At 40.7% G+C, this 20,962-nt stretch overlaps 1 long non-coding RNA gene across 1 annotated transcript in view; it reads right to left on the reverse strand.

The window, feature by feature from the left end:
- The window catches only part of LOC108899569 (uncharacterized), a 48,043-nt gene that overhangs the window by 23,417 nt on the left and 3,664 nt on the right, over positions 1–20,962 (reverse strand). Inside the window, exon 3 of the long non-coding RNA XR_001963577.2 lies at positions 20,276–20,400. This is a non-coding gene — a long non-coding RNA (uncharacterized LOC108899569). The remainder of the gene's footprint in view (positions 1–20,275; positions 20,401–20,962) is intronic.

Here is a 20,962-nt window from a genome sequence, read left to right on the forward strand (position 1 = left end):
GCACCTTCAGTTGTGGACCAATTTATGAAACAGAAAATCTTACAGGTCTGTTTACTATTCCTGACCCAGTAACACTGGACACACAGTTCTCCTTATACTTTCCCCCCAGACTTTCAGAAAATCAAGGGATAAAACTGAGTAAAAAGCAGCAGCTTGCTGGGAGGCCAGTAATCACAAACTCATGCTGTGCATCCAAAGACACAAACTTTTATTTTAACTTCTCGTAGAGACCCTCCAGGTTTTAAATATACCAGATATGTCTGAATTTATTTCAGGGAAATGTGTTTAAAAGACATCTACAGTAGATTATTCACATTTAATGGAATACTAAATAAATAAATTGTATGATTGAAAGCTCCAGAGCAGCAACTAAATGGACCTTAACCTTAATATAGAGTATGATGAAGCCTAAATTTAGAAGATAAGGTCTGTCTGTTTCCACATAGTTCTCTGTTATAATAACAAAGATAAACAGGAATACATGCAGGTCTTAAAAAATACTGATGTTTGGAGATACTGTGTTTTTCACCTGACAGCGTCATTATGTCTGGTTGTCGTTATTGTTGGGCGGTAGATTCCTGTCAACACCTGCTGACAGAGTTTAACTTCAGACGACTCCATTTGGACAATTGTTATTTTTAATTTCTATGCAGGCAGATCCTAACAAACAGTGTTATCCACATTCTTCATCTCGGCCCGATGCTGGTGTCACCAGCAGCTCCACCCCTCCTCCCCTCGTCTTAGTTAGGTAATGAGCTCCGGGAAAGCCTGGTTAAGCATGAAATATTTTGGCAAAGCACTGGTGTCACCGCCTGTTTGTGGTAAGGAGCCTTAACTCTCTCCTAATTCCTGACCCGTCCCTCAGAGATCCCCGGCAACAACAGCAGGGATCAAAGCTGGACCCAGAGGTCACAGAGTTCAGGCCCCTGGTGGGCTGATTAAAGCCATCAAAAACAAGAGGAAATAACAGCTACACAAACACGTGCAATAAACTTCATAGTCTGCTTCTCCTCTCGCCACGCTACAAAATATTTCCTCGTGTTTCTGAGGTGATCAGAAACGGCTAAAGGTATGCATAGCGTCTCTGCCGGCAATGAGGTCAGCCAGTCGGCTCGAATATGAGGAAACAGCCCCTCTTCTCCGCTGTCACGCTAATCCCAGAGCCATGAGCCTGCAGCACCTCGCGCTGCCTGACAGAAACACATCTCAAAACACTCTTAACTGCTCCATTACCTCGCTGCCACAGGCCGCGGGCGTCGACAGACAGCTTCTTACTGGGCTAATCCTGCAGCTCATGGTGGGTTCAGTGGGATGAGGGGGTAAATGAGTCCAGGGGTGTGTTGGAGGGGAGGGGAGGTTTAGGGTGAAAGAAGAAGGAGGAACCAATGATGCCCAGAGGGAGTAGAGATGACTGACACCACTAAGCTTCTGACATGGTTCACCCTTGTACATGACTTCTTTAATAATAATTATATAACAATAAATATAATAGTAATTTTTTGCGGAGTCCGGTCTGAATCTGAAGGTTTAAAAAAAAAAAAAAACTGCGAGAACTCAAGAAACTTCTGCAAGATCTTGAGAAATTTTCCGGGTTCAGACTTAATGTATGTAGTACGTTGGCATTGAACAGGTCAGATTCACCCTCTTTTTCACTTGCTTTCATCAGACATTTATTGATTTAAATGAGGATTTTGCCAATTTTAGACTTTTTTAAGGTCTAACACTGATTGTGTGTTTTTTTTAATCATTTAAAGCAACATTTGTGATGATTTTGCCTTAAAAAAATGCCTCTGAATCATTTTGATGGTTCATTGACTTGTAATGGAGAATAGAGCCTCTGTCTTTACCACTCTGCTCCCTGAACACCTGTTCTTCTTCTGTTAAACTTTGGTGAACAGGTATAATCTCCCTCTAACTGAGTGAGAGTCAGCGGCTTAAACTGCTGGAATCAGGCCCAGAAAGTTCAAGAGTAACGCTGAACTGGAGATCAGTTAAAAAGACTTGGAAGTCATTAAAAACCAGCATTCATCTGTGATATCCAGCCAGGAAACTTTGAAAACATCAAGAATCTTAAATGGGGTTTGGTGTGTTTGGACAGCTCCAGAAGCCAGGGATCATGGGTAATATATACTGATCTGTGTTTCAGTTCGGCAAGTGGGACTACACAGTCTGAGCTCTGGTCAAGAGATTGATGGGCTTTGTTTTCTGTACATGAAAACCACTTAACTGCTCGGACTCAGGGCCCAAACACTCGTTGCTGCAGAGGGCACTGCTGATCAGTAAAGTTACGTTTTGTTGCTTTAAGATTGTCTGTTAAAGAAACATTTTCATTTTCATCAAAGGTGTCAAGAAAAGCATAGTTTTTTTTCTGTCTCATAACTTAGGTCTTCCTTGTTCAGAAACCAACAGGAATGATGAAAAACAAAGGAAAACACAGCACACACACACACACACACACAAAGCCAAATATTCTGGGAATACGCTAACACAAACTTTGAGAGAGAATCCAAGAATTTTGTACGAGTTTAAGCCAAAGTTGAGTCTACCTTCAGTAAATCTACCTTGTTGACAGAACAAGAGGAAGAGAAACAGGAGGAGGAGGAAAAGGAGAGAGGGAGATGGCATTGAACAACAGGAACCTTGGCGGTACTGCCCGGTAATGCCTGACCCACTGACTGGAACTCAGTCACATAAACAGTCTGAATGTGAGGACAGAAATGCTGGGAAACGGCTCTTAGCTGGACACAATGCAGCTCCGTCCAGTGCAGGTGGCACTATTCATCCACCACCGCACTATGAACAGCATCCTCTTCCTCGGCCTGCCCGCCTCCACTCTCTCAGCATCATCCTAATGCATCCAGGTTTTTTTTTTTTTTGTTAGCTTGCTAACAGACCTCCCTGCAGCTCTGCAGACTTTCCGTGAACTCAAGTGTTTGGGTTGAGTGAAATCAGCTGAAAAACGTGGATGGAGTCACTTGCGTAACTCTTTCAAGTGTCATTTCAACCGTTGTGAACATTTCACGCTTCGGCTTCGGAGCCAAAAGCTTCTCTTGAACATTTTCCACACGGCAGGTAGATGTAATGACTGAGCTGTTTTCCATATTTTAGGAATCCACTTCAGCACGCAGACACAGAGAGAGGACAGGTAGAGCAGACAAAGAGTGATATGACTAAGACGTCGTGCAGACCCTCGCATGATATCAGGGGCGCCGCAGTCCCCTTAGGGAAGATTACATGTACAGTAAGTATGCTTGCAGGCACCTGCTAAGGATTTTGGAAAAAGAAATTCCTCACATTCATGTTCTGTGTGTTCTCCGGTGACCCCTTGGTTCACACACTAGCATTCCTGAGGAACTGGAGGGAGGAATGATAATTTCTTTCCAGCTACACTAATGTAACAAGTCGCAGCCTTTGTCCCTGCACACATTCCTCCGACACATGGAGCAGATTTTGGCCTGACAGCTGATCTTTACCTGATGATGTTTGGAGCCCACGGGCGAGCGCTGCGCACAAGGGGCAGGCCGATACACTGTCGACTTCTGCAGCAACAAGCAGAGCGGTTTGTGATGGAAAGAGATTAAATCAAACCGAATCATTATGCAAAACCGACTCTGATCAGCTCCTCTGTAAGAGAACAGGTACAGATGCACAGTTTGTGCTGCTGCCTCACGGTAAAAAGGACTGCAGTTTTCTATGTACGCATGCAGATTAGGAAAACAAGGAATCTGAATTGCAGATGTCAGTTTTACGGTTAAGTTTTTGGCTCCATCTTGCAGTTGACAGTGAGGACAGGCAGGAAATGTGGGGAAAGACAGAATCACATTAGGGCCTTGTTTATACAATCATAAAACTGTAAACCTTTGTTGTAGTTTGGCATTCTGGAGGCCTGAAAATGCAAACCTTTAGAACCAGGTTCCAGAGTGAAGCCACCCTGACGGTCACCGTGTAAACTGGCAGCAACAACAACAACAGCAGCAGCAGCAGACTATCAAGCTGTGTTTGTGCTGCAGACTCATCAAGTCACATCGCCATCTACTGGCCTGGCATGTATACTACTGCCTTTTCAATCATTTTTGCAGATCAGTGTGCTCCGAAGATTCGTTATCACAACGATGTCATGTGAATGAGGAACTTTTTTGTAAAAATTGAAAGAAAGACTTCTTCTGTTGCTGTGTAAACAAGACCTATGACTGTTGCAGTAATGTGGTGTGTTTTTCACATGCAGGTACACTACAGCATCAAGCTTTTTTTATGGTTATGTTTAGGTGTTCGTAGCACTTTGTTAAGGCCAGAGAAAGACTGTGGTGTGCTTTGATACAGAAAAAGTTCACTGTTACTTAAATGATGCGGTCTCACCCCATTTACATCAGCAGAAACCAGGCTGTGGTCTGCTTGAATCAACTAAACACAGCAGAAAATATTGGAAGTCTATTGGACGACCCTGCATGTTAAAAAAAGACACTAAAGAGGCGTCCAGTGCGTCAAAAAGTGACGCCAGTGAGTCCTGACCAAGCATCTGTGTGTGACGAGTTAGGAGTGAGACCATGCTCCAACCGTCTTGACAGACTGGCAACCTGTCCAGGATGCAACCTTGCACAATGCATGCTGGGATATCTTCAAGCCCAGCCATGACCCTGCACAGGATAAGCAGGTAGAGAAATGATAAGACTGCTATAATGATCATGATAATCGTTCATATCAGGTCACTGAGCTCAAGTGGTAAGTCTGTTTTAATCATTGTTGAGCAGATATTTCTACATTAACTCACTGGTTCTCCTGTGACACACGAGCAGTCTCGGTATAAACTCCACATCAAAGCATTTAAGGGAAAGGATAACCGTCTTCAACAGTAAAATCTAACTCTACTCAGGCCCTCAGCCCTTTTATACTGACTCAGTGACGCACAAACATCATTCCAAGTATCAGAGGTCGGTCTCATAATCTCACAGAGCATGGACATTTAAAACTCTGACACTTTCATAGAATCCATTTCGAGAAGAACTTTGAGAAAACAAACACACTGCATGTTACTTCAGGGAAAGTGAGGATTAGTGCACGACCATCTGAACTGTCCATAAAATGGTTATGATCCTAAAGATGGGGATTCATTTAATATGACTTCATAATTTTCTGTTATGATTAAAAGATAAAGAAACTGAACTGACACTGAAACTTACTTCATGCTGTGTTTAATGCCATGGTGTAACTCTGTGTTATTCTGTTAATCCTGTGGTTTATGAATTAGGTCCAAGATGCTTTGAATGCACATTTGCTGAAACTTGTCATAGCAGGTCTGCGCTGCTCTTTGGGTACAAAATAAAACAGCATCACCTGAGAAAACAGCACACCAATACATCTTATTTGTCTGTTAAATTGATTCTAAAATAAGAAATTATCCATTATAGCCTTTTTTTCAACCAAGCTCTAGCAGTCATAAACAGCGAGGATCAATGTTAAAACTGAATTTGAGACACTGTTTTCACACGATCACGACTGATTTGTTTTAATAAAAGAGCTAAATTCTTTTGTATTACAACAAAAGCAAAAGTCTGATTTGGAAACGATGGCTCTCGTCTACATTAGTTCTGATTTTTCAGGCGTCTCTGTCTTCTGCAGGCATCAGGCGACATTTCTGAGCAGTCAGATCACTGTTTGTTTAGGGTTGTTGGAGTATCTGTGTGTAGCTGCAGGAGGTCTCTGCTCGGTGTCGGGGCCGAGACCAGAGAGGCCCCACCTGGAAGTACTTCTCCAAGGGTCAAAGGTCAATGCTATTGAACCTGAGTGACAACGGCTATGCATAAACAAAAAACACTAAGTATAATGAGAGAAATGTTGGGTTCACAGGAACAAAGGAAAATGCGGTCTTCTCCTGTCACATTCATTCTTTCTGACTTTTTCTAAAAGACAATACAATACAATAAATTTTACACATTAAAGCCCTAATGCCTAAAAAATGCACAGTTCTTGTATCAATATTTGAAACAATCAAAGGTGATTGATTTGATTTTGAGTAAAAATTGACCACGTTTTTGGGAAATTCCTAATTTAAAAGTCACTCTTCAGCATTAACATCCAAAACATACTTTACCAATAAAATCAAATTTATTGATTAATTCATGAACACAAGAGTAACAGGAAACTGTGTTGATAATTTATTGATTGTTGAGTCAATTCTGAAGCTAAAAGGCTTAAATTTTGCTGGTGCAATTTTCTTAAATGTGAATATTTGTTGTTTTTAGTCTTCTATCATAGTAATCTGTTTGGACAAAACCAAACATTCAAAGACATATCTTCGGACATTTTTTAGTTTTCTTTGACATGTTATAAACTAAACAACTACTCAACTAATTGAAAAAAGAATCAGCAAGTAAATCAATAATGAAAATAAATATAATCAGTCTCTGAGAAAAATATTCAAGCACAAACCAGATGTCAGCACTTTTGTTTTGACTCAGTTTTGTGAGGTGGGATCCTGGAGGGTTGGTTCATCCTTTTTGTTTAACCAGAAACATTGTTTTATATATGGCTACCAGACTCCATTCATAAAAACAGTAATTTTACCTCACAGGAAACAGGAGCTGCTGGAATACTGCTGCCTCGCTCTGGTAGTTTATTTGTGTTATTGTGTGACTTTAATTGGAGGGAGAAGTATTTATATCCTTTAAATAAGTAAAGATACCACACAACAACACAAACAAAGAACACAGCAACTCCTGTGTTCTGTGAGGTAAAATTCCTGTTTTTGTTAATGGAATCTGGTAGTGATATACAGTGTTGTTTCTAGTTAAACAAAAAGGATCTTACTCTTTGATACAAAGGTCTGTCTCTGTAGGAATCCTACCCATTAGTTGTCAGACACATTTGAACAACATGAGCCTGTCAGTGGCAAAAACAAGCACTTTAGTGGACACCAGAGTTATCATCTAAGTTCAAAGGTATCATACAATAGAATAAATCATGGTTTTCCTTTGAAGAACCAGTGACAGAAGAAGATTGTGAGGCAAAAAACAAACCATATGATTGATGGTTTTTACTTGAACTGAAACAATCGATGTATCAATAACAAGCCAAGCTTCTTTTTATTCTCTCGGTAGCTTTGACCTCAATGTAACCGAATTGTTTCACACAATAATAGGAAGCCTTAAAAAGCTTTAATATCAGGAGAGGCATCTCTCTTGACGTTGTTTATCATGAGGGTACAAGCAAAAAAAACCTGACAGCTACAGGAAGGTTTCCACCGGGGAGGGTCCCTCCGCATGAACAGAGAAGAATAGGTGGCACTTTGTTTGGTAGCTCTGTTGTCAAGGTGTGGAGTGTGCCAGCTAATCTCAGTATTAGAAAGTCCCTGATGAAGGATGCCAACTGTGACAAAACAATATGCAGCCAGAGGAGGTGCAGGAAAAGCCACATCTAACTATAAACAACATCAACAACAGTCCCAGACTGCTTTCAAAACAACAGCTCATTTCCCACAGATCAAGTCCTTCTTTCTCTTACTGTCTGTGTTGAAGGTGATAACACATTTTCCAAGAAACCATGCTCTATTTGCTTTTGTGTAAGAGGAGAATACATCCAAAAAAAACCCACGACAGATAAAACTCCAGCCACTGTGTAAAGTTTACAGAGCATAACAAAGGTCATGATGCTTCTTCAGCTTGTTAGCCACAATCATAAAGACATATGCATCAACAGCACTTTGACCCACAGAGAACGCGAGTCCAGATTCGACCAAGGTCACCGAACCATCGCGGAGGGTATTTAGTCTATTCACCAATCGCTCCTCATAACATCCACGGTGGGGGGGTTACGCAGTCTTCGTGCCTCTGCTTATCGAGGCATGCCAGACATTCCCTGCACTGTGTGTGAATATGAGTGTGATGCGTGGATGGTGTTTGTGTTTGTGTGTGCATGCTCTGACCTGAGCACAGACATGAACATAACATGTGAATTCAACCTCCTCAAAATTCCAAACACTTGTAGCGACCACGAGCCAAAACAAGGGGATGGTTTCCTGTTTTGTTCTCAGCCCCTTTTGAAAGGAGAGACTCCCCACCTTTCCACTCGCCCACCATCCACCTACAACACACACACACACACATTCTCCCCCTCCTTCCCTGTTCAGGTTTCATAAGAAAAGGATGGAAAGTCTGGAGAGGAAAACTGAGAATTAGTTTTCCATTTCAGTTGCTTTCTCTGCGGAGCAGCTTTTGTGTCTTATCTTGCTCACAAAAAGCTATGTAACCATCTGTAAGCTACCTGTTCCATAAACATGCAGCCCGGCTTCCTGTTGTTCACTCCAGACTTTCCTAAGATTAACTGGTACAAACCACAATGATACGGCTAGTTTTAAAGGAACAGTACATTGTGAGCTGATGGAATTGATTTTTTCCCCACACACTGACTGCTCACTGAGGCTGTGTGAGAGTCTGAAACTGGTTTTGTGGCCAAAATATTGTTGTTTTTCGGATTTGTTTCCACCAGTCATACCTATAAATGTTAAACAAACTAGACTTGATTCAGGTAACTTCAGTTTAGAAACACTTAGATACACACTATTATCCAGTTTACAAGCTAAAACGAAGCAAACTCCTTAATGAACTTTATCCACTTGTAAAGTCTGACGTCACGACCGACAAAAACTTGTTGAGATGCCACAGAGCTGTCTCCCATGTTGTTTGAATGGATCGGAGTCCAAAAAATCTTTTCAGTTGTCATTCTACCACTTTCCCCGTGACGAGGAGGAGGATCCAAGAGGATTTGAATCAAATGAATAAAAACAAAGATTGATGCTAGCAGTAAAATAAATCTAAGGCAAATAAATCTGGCCTTAGCCAGGCTATCTTCATCCAACTATGGTGAAAACAGATGACCATATCTAGCTATTTTTGTGGAGCTAGGTTTGCTGGGTAACGGTAACACCTGCTGTCATCAAATTTAGATTTCCTTCATTTGTTTAAAAATTGACATTTATTGATTGACATTTGCAATCATTTCCTCTTCTCTTTGTTGTCACAAGGAAAGCAGAAGAAAGAAAACTGATTTTTTTTTTTACTCTATTATCATCTATTAAAACAACATGAGACACAGCACTGTGGCAGTGTAGCTGCAAAGTTGGACCCGGAACAAGCAGATGATATTCAGTTTTTATTGACAGACTTTTAGAGAGGTGTTGATTCAACTGTATGATACTTTTTGAGGGTGTTGGTTGTGGTGCTGTTGAACTGTATTACTTTATACTGACAGGTGTTTCTATAATTTAGTCTACCCTCATTCATATAAATAGATAGGACAAAATAGTAGTTCAACAGCATCACAAGCTGCAACCTCCAAAAAGCAAATACACTTGCATCAACTGTATAATCAATGGTTGGCTGACAACTTGTTGTACAAACGACTATACTTTTCTAATATAACCCGCCCCATAAACTGCATTTGTTTTAGACAGGTGTAACTGAGTCTCTAAGCCGGATGACGGAGAATCTTCACAGACATCCACCTATCCAAATTTCTATATGGTTGCCATGTACAGACAGGTGTCAAATTAAAGGAAGAGCAGGAAAAACAGGATGACAATGCCCCCATCAACAGGGCATGAGAGGTCCCTGTATGCTACAGCCTTTGCCATCACCAGATCTCAACCCAGCTGAACACCTATGGGGGATTCTGGACTGACGTGTTAGACAGTGCTGAATGAGGATGATGATGAACGGTGTTAAATCCCTCCAACAGAGTCCAGAGACTTGTAGGATCAAAGCCGAGGAGCACTGAAGCTGCTCTGGTTGCTTGTGGTGGCCCAATGACTTACTAAGACGCTTTATGTTGGTTTCTCTTTTAATCTGTCACCTGTCTGTATCTATACATACCTGTGTGACAGGTGACGGTGAGTAACTTTGATATGTGATACTGACATGATGTCACGGATTACGGCGTCTTGATGCTGCGCTCCAAGAATAACATACCAATAAATCATTATCTGATTAATTCAGGTCTGGTGGTGACAGCTTTAAACACAACAGGAAATTCCTTCTTTGTTTAATTACATAAAATAATAAAGGTAGAGGTGTTTCCCCTTTTCCAGTGAAAAAATGAGGATCTGATGGTGACATTTTCAGAGGAATCCTTGCTGTAAATAAACAGGGGAGGGAAGGAGTTAGAGAGGAGGAGGGGAGCTTTGCAGCAAGGGATTGTTTTATTGCAACAGTTGATTGTTCTCAGAGTCAAAACAACGCACGCTCAGGCCACTGCGGACTGGCATTGTAATAACAAACAATCCTTATTTTCTGCCATCGAGGTTTATACAATCTGAATTGTCAGGCAGTGGAAAAGGCGAGAGCCATGGCCACAGCCAAAGTGGGTGCAAGTATCTGCCTGCACGCCGAGGGGATTGCAATAACAGGAACCACAGAGTGGCTCCTGCAGCGCTGCAGATAAGAGCCATGCTGAATGAGGACCTGAGGCTGTTTAAGCTGCCTCATAAAAAGTTCCAGTAATGAATAATGTCAATAATATTCAGCTGTTCGAGACAATATACTGCCTGGAATTAGGGAGGACAAAAGCCAAAGTGACACAACAAAACCTGCACCACTGTCCTGTGTGCATCATGGAATCAGTTCTTATTCTTCATCAGACAATGTCAGAGCTGATGATGGCATGTTGACGAGACACATTTGTCTCACTAATTGAGAGTGATTTTCTCTCCTTTATGTCTTTCACGTAGCTCTGATGTAATGGAAAACACAGCATGACAATAACTCCTGGAATGCTGCTTGCTTTAAATCCTTTTCATGTATACATCGATGCACCCTCGCGAACCCATAAACCCGACAGGTATTCGTTATGAATGTAAAGGTGGAACAGTTGAACGCACAGCGCTGACACGGCTTGGGGTTTTCTGGACGAGAATCCAAGACAACTTGCAATTAATGTCAAATGTCTTGAGTGTTGGGGCTTTCTGAATGAAAATATTATGAAAATACTCACCAGTATTTCAAAAACAAACACGTTTATCAGCTTTTATCATCAGCAAGCAGAGGAGGCCTGAGGAAATGTAGTTATGTAAAAGACATTTTTTGGAGGTAAAACAAGGTCGGGCGCATATATTTAAGGTCTTGTTTACCATATAACACAACTTGGTATGCACTGGGTGTGCTCCTGCTGACAAACTGCAGCTCTGTGAATGTAGACACCACACTCTGTGATTATGAGAAACATAATGAATCTGTTCCTTCTCAGGATATACTTGTCATAAACAAACCTGTGGTTTGCACCGACTTGTGTTCCAAGGCCTCGTAATCATCACAAACTTAGATTAATCATTTTAAATATAGATACTGGCTCTTGCATAAAAGCCTCCTCATGCAGGCTCACAGAAATAACAGCACAGAAACAAAGGATACGGCAGGTATATCTGGAAATTGCTGAAATTGGACGGTAAACATCAATTAAAATATGATTTCAGTAAAATTTGAGATTTGTGGCCTAAATGCGAAAATTGAAGGGATGTGCACTAAACAATCCTGTCTCCAAGAAATTACATTTATATGCAGCTAAATGGTTTTTGCAAAATACATTTTGAAGAAAATGTAATTGTTGGATTATGTTCATGGTAGTTACAAGACAGAACTGTAATGTTCATGAACGTGGTCAGGGTGGATGGTGGGAGCACACCAACCAGAGACCAGGGTTTGCCTTCTGAGTCCGAATGTTAAAATTAAAGGACCAGTGTGTAGGATTCTGTGGGGTCTACTCGCAGAAATGAAATATAATAGTCATAATTATGTTTTCATTAGTGCGTAATCAGCTAAAGCTGAAGTCATTGTGTTTTCGTTAGCTTAGGATGAGCCCTTCATATCTACATAGGGAGCGAGCCCGCCATGTTGCATCATCATGATTCAGACGAACCAAACTATGGTTCTTCTAGAGAGGGCCGTTTGTGTTTTTATGTTTCCTAAACCAAAGTCAGGGGCACACCAAGGTCATAACGATTCATCCTCTGAGAACCATGAATGTCTGTACAAATGTTTGTGCCAATCTATCCAGTAGATATTGGCATATTTTACTGGATAACTGAAAACTTAAACCAGCTGGCAAAGCTAGAGATAAAGTCAGGTAATCAGCAAAGCTGTCTGGATTCATCGTCTGAGGACCATGCATATTTGTACCAAATTTAATTGCAATCAATCCACTAGTTGTTGAGATATTTCAGTCTGGACCAAAGAGGTGGATCGACCAACAGAACACTGCTATCCCTTGAGCCATGATGCTAGTGTAGCTAAAAAAACTGAAATATGTTGTCAGTAAACGCTTTCTAAATACGTTCAGTATCAACACTTTACAACTGTGCAGAAACATTCATTAAAAACATTTCATGAGTAGTTGAAATATACAGCCAATACTGCATTACCTTAATTACTGTTGCACATCAGTACTATGCTTGACTTTTAACACTTTTAGACTTTTCTTTAATCCATGACAACCTTTAAATGAAGTATATAAACATAGTCTTCTCACACACAAAAACAAAGAAACAGAAAATAAGAGGCCACAATAAAGAATAAACTTTAGGAATGAATGAATCTGCTTGGAGACAAGGGATGGAACTAAAAGGCCATAAAAGGATCTGTTTGTCCTGAACAATATCAGTTAACTATTGATACAGTGACATTTATATGTCCAATCAATTGCTGTTAAATTTCAATGATATGGCCATGTTTCAAAAATGATGGATATTACATTACATTAGACAGCTTTAATTCCAAAGAGGCATCTTATTAATACTGAACAAAGTCAGTCAACCATTAAGTTTGTGAGAATTCAACCTCTCTGAACTATGGATGCCCTGAGGACTTTGGCATTGGAATCACATTCTCACCACTCCTCACGAGGAGTTCCCAACCAATCAAAACAACTAATGCCTTCAGAGGAAGTAACAGGAAGAAGAACTTCAAATCAAGAGCCTTCGAAGAACTTTGGTAAAAAAAATAAAAGAGGGAACGAGAGTCCAGTCCAGCTCAGTGACCCAGAGAAACATCAAGTTCTTTCTAACACTTAAAAACAATGAGCATTTCCACCACTTCCCCACTCGCCCTCACTCTCTGGCTCTAATGGTGTTTTGCTGTTTGCTTGTTATTCAGGTTGAACTGGAACACTCGCACGAGTTCCTCCTCATCACATGGCTCTGTAATAAGGCAGAGGAAGCGAGCCAGGTTATTATGACTGGCAGACAGGTTCTGTTGTGTTTGAGGTTTGCGGTTATTCTGACTTTGATCTGAGTGCTACTGTATTGCTCATTCGGATTTGAGTTGTGAGAAAAAATGTTGCTATGGGCGAAATCGCTTTCACAACAAAACACTCCCTTCTGAATGCTGTAGTTGAGTCACTTTAGTTTCAGGTCAAGTTCAGTCACAATCCTCAATATTTTCTAATATTATCCAACTCACAGATGACAAGTCAAGTCTTATCGCACCCAAGTTCAGGTGAGATTCAACAGTGAGTTCATTGACCTCAAAGCAAGAATGTAGACTCTACAGTGCATCCAATACTGATATCAGTTGAAATTGACAATTGTTTATCCTAAATCTTTATTCCAAGAGGAAATTATAGTCCAACAACAATCCTCTTAAACAAAGTAGTTAAAGTTGAACAAACATAAAGTAAAACAAAGAAGTTTCGTGGCACTCATAAAGGCGGCGGAGCCCGAAGCTCCAGCCAAATGGAACAAATTAACAAACCGAAGCTACGGCGCTCATCATAAACACATTTGAGAGTCTTTTAGACACAAAAAAGTTATCACCAGCATCGCAATGTTCACAATGACCTTCCTTATTTCTTAGCTTGAAATCGTCCAACATCAAACTCCGCTCAAATCGTGCCTCCTGCTGGTTGTTGCCATGTACTGAAAATCAGAATATTGCTTCAAGACGCACTACACAACCTTGTTGATACGAATGAATCAATTACATTCCATGTGATCAACAGAATTCTTAGCAATCAATAATTAATTATGCCTATCCCTACACAAAACATCTTAGGTGGAGAAATTAGCGGCTACAAAAGGACAGAGACAAACATGGCCTCTAATAGCCAAGTGCATTTTGGATCTACTACCAGTTTTGGTACCTAGTTTATTACAGCTCATCTATCTCTTTTTTGTTAACAAAATGCAGGGAATCATTTGGCTACATAGAAAATAAATCATCTTTGTAGGAGCAGCTGATATTTACTTCTTTCAAGGTGGTTTTTCGTATGCACACACATGTAGCACAGAACAGGAGGTTTTCCATGTCAGACACGTTCTCACCTAGTGGTAATACTTCGGATTAGTTGAGGGGTAGAGCGTGCAGGAGGCAGGATAGAGACATCATAAACACACCCACTCGATCGCTGTAAATTCTCAATTGTACTTTGCACCAGCGAGGGGTGGAGGGGTGAAGTCTGTTTAATGTCCAGTCCGACTGAGACATTTGCGTTCTCACATGCAGCTCTGAGTAAAGTTCAGGGTTGCAGTGCATGTGTGAAAGTAGCTTAAATGTCAATATTTGACTTTTCTTCAATCAATTTAAATGTAAGAGGGGATTCTGATTCAAAACAAGATTTTAGATTAAATACAGCTTACATTTTTTCTGATTAATGTTTATTACTGAGGAGGTTTTAGAGAACAGACTGCCCTGATCACTGCAGTGGAAAATTAATTGTTATACTCCAGAATAAATGGAATACATTTACCAAATATATATAATTTTCTGGACAAGGAACCTCTGTCTCACTCCTAACCACTAAAGCTTTTGGACCTTGATAGGTTTTTGTGTCTGGGTATATCTCATTTGTCTCTTTCCCTCCTTGTTTGACCTAAAGCATATTATGAAGCATCTTTGTTCTTTGGCTCTAACAGACTCACAGTTAATGTAAAATCCATTTAAGCAAAGCTCACAATATATGGTGGAGCCATCTTCATCAGTGTTATCACCTGATGAGAGGCCGTTATCAGATATCATCTCATAGCCCACAGATGACCATGTACAAATAAAACACTGACAGTATGTGCAGCCTGCAGATAACTGATCAAGTCCCAAGTCCACTTTCAAGACTGCAGTGTGTCGGCATCGTTTTCACATGCACCTAGCAGCTGTTTCAGTGAAAAAGCTCTTTAAAACCCACTGTGCACTACCTGCTCAGCAACTATCTACACACACACAACTTGTGGTTGTTTCCTCAGAAACAAATGGTGCATGTTCAGGTGAAAGATAAACAAAATGAAAAACCTGAAGTCAAGAATGGGAATAGGTCTGATGATGTTACAGTAATTATTATCAAATTAACATTTTTTTTATTTGACTAAATAATCTCACCAAAATGTCCATTTAGTAGCTGTTATGGAGCTTTCAGAACTCTTTAAAGACTTGTTCGTGTTGGCTTGAAAGCTGCGATTCAAAGTTTGTTCTCTTCTTAGAAAATAGCAGCTGACAAAATAATCTTAAATGAAAATAAAAAAAATTACTGATTAAGATTAGATATGATTGAAAGCACCAGAAGAACTACTAAATGGACCTTGTAATTAGATAATTTTGTCAACTGGACAGAAAACCGAACGACAAACTCAATACAAGGGTTAAATTTAAAAACACACTGAAAGCAACAAGTGCAGATTCTTTCATGAGCTCCTACATACATTTGTTAATCTGCACTGATCTCTAACACATCTGCACTCCTAATAAAATACCTTTGGGGGATCTGATTAGACAAATCTGCTCATGCAATGTCTGCTCCTCATATTTTTTCCTGCACACACACATACACACACAACTAACACATATACACACACTGTACATGCGCACACGCACATCGCTCTATTAATAACATTGCGTGCCGGCAGTTTCTCTTTCCCGGCTCTCACGCCATGACATCACAGGGTTTAACATATTCGCAGCGTTACAGAGCGGCTCGCGTTAAGTCAGCCTGACAGCCGGTGACATTAAGCAGCATTCCTCAGATGCTGCCCTGTTGGGGGAAAGCAGTTAGAAGATCATAACATATTTGAGTGAAGTTTGATGAGCGTGCAGAGCTGAGGGGGAAGAGGCTTAAAGAGGATTTTGCTGATCATGTTAGAGCCAATAAACGGCGTTGTACAGTTCAGTGCAGAGTGGAGGACATAAAAAAAAAACAAAAAATAAAAAACATTCATAAAAGATTTCATCTGTTTCAACACGTTAAGCTTCAGAGACTCAGACCTGCTGTTCAGCTCTTTGTGTTACTCTGACATGATCCCGTCTAATTCTACAGCTGTTTGACACATGATTAATTGCTGAAACTAAAGGTGTGTAAAGGTAATAATACTTCTAAGTACAATGGATGCATGCCAGAAATATCTTCCATCAGAGCCTGTGCACTGCATTTATAAAAAAATAGTTGCTAAACATTGCCTTATAAGTCCAAAAATCTTAGTAAAATTAGGTCTAAAGAGGATAAGTCATTTTTACTAAATCTAAATCCTCAATCATACTCCCTTACAGACGTGCACACAGACAGATGTGAACACCACAGACACATAGTTGTTCTTATTATATATTCACTTATATTATCCTCTAGTCCACTTGGAGGTGTATGCACAGTTGGTGTTCAGACCCCACGTGGACAAGTCCACACAGACCCAACAAGATGGTGGGAACGTGGACATCCACACAGAGACAAAATTTACATGACGTGGACCCTTTTAGACCCTCCTGTACTCACTCATGTGGAAAGTATAACACTGGCCTAAGTGTTGATTACAATTACTCTCAAGTCCAACAACTGAAGAAGGACTCAGATGTCTTTCCTTACGTAAAAATACTCTACTACAAGTTAAAGTCCTGCATTATATATCCGACTTGAGCGAAAGTGCAGAGGTGTTCTTAGCTGAATGTGCGTTAAGTATCAAAATTGAAAGTAGTTGTAGCAGAAGATTCGCCCCTGTGACCACAACAAAATGCAGTTTAGAGTCTGTTCAGACAGTAAAACTGTAGCATAAGTGCTTCAGTTGTACACTATGTTGAAGAGTGTGAAGAATGAAAATAAACAGATGAGGTATTTACAGTAGGAAGGTACAAAAAACTGCCATTAATGACAGACAGACACACTAATGTCATTGGAACTGCAAAAACACTCACTGGTTCACGCTTCTCGCATGTGAAGATCTCATGCTTGTCTTTGTCTTACATGATAGAAAACTGATTATAATTGTGTTTTGAATTGATGGTCTGTGAAAAAAACACATTTGAATATGTACCTGGGGTCGTGGGAATTGATAACGGGCGTTTTTTGAAACAAAATAATTAACTGATTAGTCAAAAAAATAATCTGCAGATTAATCAATAATTAAAATAACTGTTATTTACAGCCCTGATTAAGAAAAATAAATAGTATTTACTTCCTAATTCTAAGAATAAGTGTAAAATGACATCATTAGCATTAAGGATTTTGATGCACTTCAGACCATGATTTCACATGGTCATAGTCAATATGATTGGAAACAGGATTTCAGCAGCCATCTAAGATAAGAGATCACCTCCAGTGATTGTCTACCTCCATAACTAAGTAGAGGAGGATTTGACACTGATACATCATGATGACGCAGAGAGAGAAGGCAAAGTTTACTCAACTATTTGGTAACAGAGATCCGAAAAAAGCATCACAACGATTTACATACAGGACATCTGCACATTCCTGCCACTGCATTAAAATGTTGTTTGTGTATGTTTGGGATCGGTCGTGTAGGGGTGCGTCAGATAACAACCTGAGCTCGAGAATATCTGAGGACGGCTACGCCCTGGTTGATACGAACGTGTCCGGTATGCCATCAGATACGCCTCGTCCAAAAAGGCGTGAAAACTCCCTCGGCGTGACGAGATACGGGAACAAATCACGAGGAAAAGTGTACAGTCACGAATACCCTCATCGTCGCCTGAGCGTTACGTCTTTGGACGATGACGTTTGACTCAACTGTCAGCGATGTTGTGACATAATCTGAGAATTAACTGGATTATTCAGGGGACAAAATAATTCAAAAGCAATCCCAAACCTGATCCAATCCCAAACATATTAAAAATGCACCCAGAGCCGGTGTGAGCCACAGTGCTTACAGACAGCAGATGGTGGCACTGGCGTTCAGCCTGCTGGGATACAGGTCGACCTCTGACCCTGCAGAGCCGAGGCGGTATCACCTTCCTGACGCATGATGTCATGGACCGCCACCTATGCCTGCTATTTGTGTCCATACCAAACGACTGCTCATCCTTATCCCATCAGGGTATGAGGGCTTGTAACATCCCTCCTCAGCTTTCAAAGCCAGTATTAAGTGACAGAAGAAAACAATATATAAATGAAAATAAAAACTCTCAGATCTCTCTTTAAACGGGCCTGTTGCCAGCCTCACTTCCTCTGGCTTGTGGACTCTTGGAGAGACGCAGCAGTGCAGGAAGCAGAACTGAATGCATCTCCTCCAGGATTAGTATATACCCAGGAGACCCTGCTTGCCTTCCCTCTCTCCCTCGCTCTGACAAAATAGGATGAAAGTCTGGCTGGGACTCGCCGTGCTGGAAGCTGACAAATGAGCACCGAGCTGGCAGCAAGAAAGTGGTTATGAAACAAACCAAACTTAACGCAGCATGTCCAGAAATTAAATGTTCAATATGCAGATATTACAAGTGAGCAACGGCTCTGATTAAAGCTGCCAACAGGCAGAGTTCAGTGTTTCCAGGCTAAGCACCACAACAACATCTTCTTGGATCGTGCATTCTCCAGCTTACATTGTTCACATCCCCACCAAACACTATGATACAGCACTCAGACACAGAACAGATCTAAATGCTTCTTATAGTTCTGTACATATGCACAAGCTTCCTCCTCAAACCTTTTTGGCTGCAATGTCTTCATCACTGTGGCAGAAGAGGTCACTTCAAATATAAGTCAAAGATAATTTAGTTGTTTCGAGTGTTAAAGAAGAGGACAACCAACAGAGTAGATAAAAAAATCTGCGCTTTCTCTGACTCCGTTTATTTCAACTTCCTCAACATGTTCTGTGACATTTACCCACTGGAGTTATCCACTGGCTTTTTCACACACAATCCTGCTCAACATCTAGTGCCTGCTCATGCTGGGGAATGCTGGGTCACTCTTTGTAAATATTATAATATAGCACAGTCTAGACCTGCTCTATATGTAAAGTGCCTTGAGATAACATCTGTTGTGATTTAGCACTATATAAATAAAATTTGCCACAACTGCAAACATGGCAAAGCAAAGCAGTTCGGTCAGGAAAGGAAAGCTACAGTCGGTCAGGGTTGTGCTCCATCATTTCTCTTAGGTAAGCCACAGCAAGCACCAAACCATCAGATCACCTAATCTAACACCTCACATTCACATCCACTTAAACTATGTAAATCTACAAGAAAACAGCTGAGAGATTTTACTTATGCCTCCACGGGTCTGCACATAACTATGAGTTTCAACAGAAAAAGAGAACGACAGACAGGCATATGAAGAGAATGAAACTATATAGGAGTCAATACAAACTCAAGCTGAGTCTTAAAATCCACAAAACTTCATTTTAAATTTTTGTCAAGTTTCAGACCAAATATTTCAGGAAACAACAGAGACTTCTTGTTGAGCTGGATGGTGAAAAGAATAAGACGATCTCACTGACTTTAAGTTGCTAAAAAAAAAAACAAAGTAAAAGGGGCAAACTGCATGTAAAGGTTTTAAAGACCAATCTCAACTTCTACTGGAGCTCTGACTCACATTTACCAAACCTGCAATTATCTAACAAATATGCACCGTACTTATAACTGTAGATGGAGGTTTTTAAATCAACACAGATAAGAAGCCAAACTGATCTGCAAACTGATGCCAGCTCAATCAAATGTAAAGCTCTTGTCAGATCTTTTCTCTCATTATTCGCTCCATTATCATCGGAGTGTGCCTATTAAGCATGAGCGCAGTGTTTTCCAGTGGCCATGGCAACGAGGAGGACTGATTGAGCCGCATGGAGCAGGAAGTGCTGCGAGGACAACAGGATGTGCCCTGGCTCCGCCGTCGAGGGTCGAAGAATTCAAGGAAGTTATTGTACTTTGTGGAATGGGCTCAGGAATGCAAGATGTCTGCCCCCCCCCCCTTTTTAATTCTTTTTTTTTTAGGTCTGAGTCATATCACATGTTGGAGGCGACAGGCTTTGAAGATAATGTGACCCTGTCTGATGCATGTGTGGCACTGCGCTGGCACACGGATGTTTGCGGTCACCCACCTCCACATTCTCCTCTGGCAGCCTGGAAGTCTCGCAGACGGGAATAAAAACCTCTCTCAGCAGTTATTCAGCCGACCGATGCACATGTTTGGTCACGTCAGCGAGGTAGATGGGAGGCTTGTCACCTGAAAAATAGATGACAAACACGCACCTTATAACCTCGGCGGAGGGCATCTCTCAGCAAAAACAGCTATAAATTCAGGGAGCTATCAGAATCTGATGGATGCAGAGGTCCAGATAAAATAAACAGCAATGTAAAAGCAGGAACTTTGACCACTTGAACCCCAAAGTTCCCCTAAGTTTCCCTTCGAGCAGCTTGAGCTTTGACTTAAACATTCTTTCCAAACTTTAAGACAATGTCCTCTATACATTTAATGTGCACATGTTTAGAAAAAGTACTGAATCAGTAACGTTCCTCCAAAACAAACTCAGGAAAAAAATGGCAGCACTCCAGACGCAAAAAAGGCCAAACAATCACCTCATGTCTCAAACCTCAGCTAAACCTATTACAAGCTTAAACCCAGTAAAATATTCCATCCAAGACACCACTTATTATGTCTGCATCATCGTATCAAATGTCAAGATTTAAATGTCTTCTGGATGAATTCATACATTTCTTCATTAATTCACCGCCTTGTGGTTGTACGCCTCCGCCAACCAGTCACATTTCTGGAAATATGGTCACAA

Source organism: Lates calcarifer, linkage group LG3, assembly GCF_001640805.2.
Source record: "Lates calcarifer isolate ASB-BC8 linkage group LG3, TLL_Latcal_v3, whole genome shotgun sequence".
Classification (NCBI taxonomy): domain Eukaryota; kingdom Metazoa; phylum Chordata; class Actinopteri; family Centropomidae; genus Lates; species Lates calcarifer.